The following is a 2,351-nucleotide window of genomic DNA, read 5'->3' as shown; positions in this document are numbered from 1 at the left end:
TGGTGTCTGATAAACACAATCCGCTGGTCATAGTGATTTCCCTTGACAATCTATTTTGCATCTAGAGAAGAAAGTATGTGAGGAATTTTACCCCTCTGGAATTGGCTCTATTGTAACTCCACAGAGCTGCCAATAGTTGTCTCCCTTTCAGAATTTTTTTTAAGGAGAACTTTTAAGATAAAGGGTCCACTGTGAAATTATTGGAATTCAACATACTATTCTTCTGCTAGGACAATCTCAGGTAACTTGTCTGACCTCCTTTCAAAACAGAAATTTCTGAAAGTTCTCCATTGTGACGGTAATTTCTTGATTCATTTGAAGATGAGAAGTGTGCCATAGGAACCAAGCATTAACTGTTTGGGATGTCATTTTTCCAAAAGCCAATTAAAAAAATATATTTGTTATAAAGATCTGAGCCCACTGAACACCAACAAATGTTAGGATCTAAACTGTTGAGCTATTCAGTTTTGTCGGACTCTGCAACTCCAGGGACTGAAGACTACCAAGTTCCTCTGTCCATAGGATTTCCCAGGCAAGAAGGCTGGAGTGGGTGGCCATTTCCTTCTCTAGGAGATCTTCCTGACCCAGGTATCAAACCCACGTCTCTTGTGCTGCAGGTGGATTCTTGTACCACTGAGCCACTGGGGAAGCCCCTGGGATCTAAATAGAATACCATTTTTGTTCTCATTCCACCCGCTTCTGTATCAAGAAGCTTAAATTAATTCCTGACTTTATCAAGCTACTGATTGTCATACAATGAGTATTTAATAAGTGCCTACCAGGCAACAGACTCTTTTCAAGGAACTGAGCATATGGTGTCAACAAAACAAAGTCCTTGACCTCATCAATTTAGTTCAGTTCATTCACTTAGTCATGTCTGACTCTTTGCGACCCCGTGAATCACAGCACGGCAGGCCTCCCTGTCCATCACCAACTCCCAGAGTCCACCCAAACCCATGTCCATTGAGTCAGTGATGCCATCCAACCATCTCATCCACTGTCGTCCCCCTCTCCTCCTGCCTTCAGTCCTTCCCAGCATCAGGGTCTTTTCCAATGAGTCAGCTCTTTGTATCAGGTGGCCAAAGTATTGGAGTTTCAGCTTCAACATCAGTCCTTCCAATGAACACCCAGGACTGATCTCCTTTAAGATGGACTGGTTGGATCTCCTTGCAGTCCAAGGGACTCTTCAAGAGTCTTCTCCAACACCATAGCTCAAAAGCATCAATTCTGCAGCACTCAGCTTTCTTCACAGTCCAACTCTCACATCCATACATGACCACTGGAAAAACCATAGTTTTGACCAGATAGGCCTTTGTTGGCAAAGTAACGTCTCTGCTTTTTAATATGCTCTCTAGGTTGGTCATAACTTTCCTTCCAAGGAGTAAGCATCTTTTAATTTCATGGCTGCAGTCACCATATGCACTGATTTTGGAGCCCAGAAAAATAAAGTCAGCCACTGTTTCTACTGTTTCCCCATCTATTTGCCATGAAATGATGGGACTGGATGCCATGATCTTAGTTTTCTGAATGCTGAGCTTTTTTTTTTTTTTTTATGGAACGCTTCACGAATTTGCATGTCATCCTTGCGCAGGGGCCATGCTAATCTTCTCTGTATCGTTCCAATTTTAGTATATGTGCTGCCGAAGCGAGCACTGAATGCTGAGCTTTAAGCCAACTTTTTCACTCTCCCCTTTCACTTTCATCAAGAGGCTCTTTAGTTCTTCTTCACTTTCTGCCATAAAGGTGGTGTCATCTGCATATCTGAGGTTATTGATATTTCTCCCGGCAATCTTGATTTCAGCTTGTGCCTCCTCCAGCCCAGCGTTTCTCATGAGGTACTCTGCGTATAAGTTAAATAAGCAGGGTGACAATATACAGCCTTGACGTACTCCTTTTCCTATTTGGAACCAGTCTGTTGTTCCATGTCCAGTTCTAACTGTTGTTTCCTGACCTGCATACAGGTTTCTCAAGAGGCAGGTCAGGTGGTCTGGTATTCCCATCTCTTTCAAAATTTTCCACAGTTTATTGTGATCCACACAGTCAAAGGCTTTGGCATAGTCAATAAAGCATAAATAAATGCTTCTGTGGAACTCTCTTTTCGATGATCCAGCAGATGTTGGCAATTTGATCTCTGGTTCCTCTGCCTTTTCTAAAACCAGCTTGAACATCTGGAAGTTCGTGGTTCATGTATTGCTGAAGCCTGGCTTGGAGAATCTTGCCCTCATAGAGCTGACATTTTAGCTACATTCATTGAAGAGACTCTTTACCATTTACTAAAAGAAGAACAGGATGCCATTTTTTATTTTCTGAAAGTATTACAGAAAAGCAAATTAATGTTTAGAACTCAGACT

General features: G+C 42.1%; 1 non-coding gene across 1 annotated transcript; it reads right to left on the bottom strand.

Moving 5' to 3' along the window:
• Nucleotides 1-1,546: 1,546 nt before the first annotated feature.
• LOC133058070 (U6 spliceosomal RNA) lies at nt 1,547-1,653 on the bottom strand. The gene has a single exon (XR_009693194.1). It is a non-coding gene; the product is annotated as a U6 spliceosomal RNA (small nuclear RNA).
• Nucleotides 1,654-2,351: the final 698 nt, after the last annotated feature.

The sequence above is a fragment of the Dama dama genome, chromosome 5 (assembly GCF_033118175.1).
Source record: "Dama dama isolate Ldn47 chromosome 5, ASM3311817v1, whole genome shotgun sequence".
Lineage (NCBI taxonomy): Eukaryota > Metazoa > Chordata > Mammalia > Artiodactyla > Cervidae > Dama > Dama dama.
The sequence above is the reverse complement of the archived record's forward strand: the minus strand, read 5'-3'. Positions and strand labels throughout refer to the sequence as shown.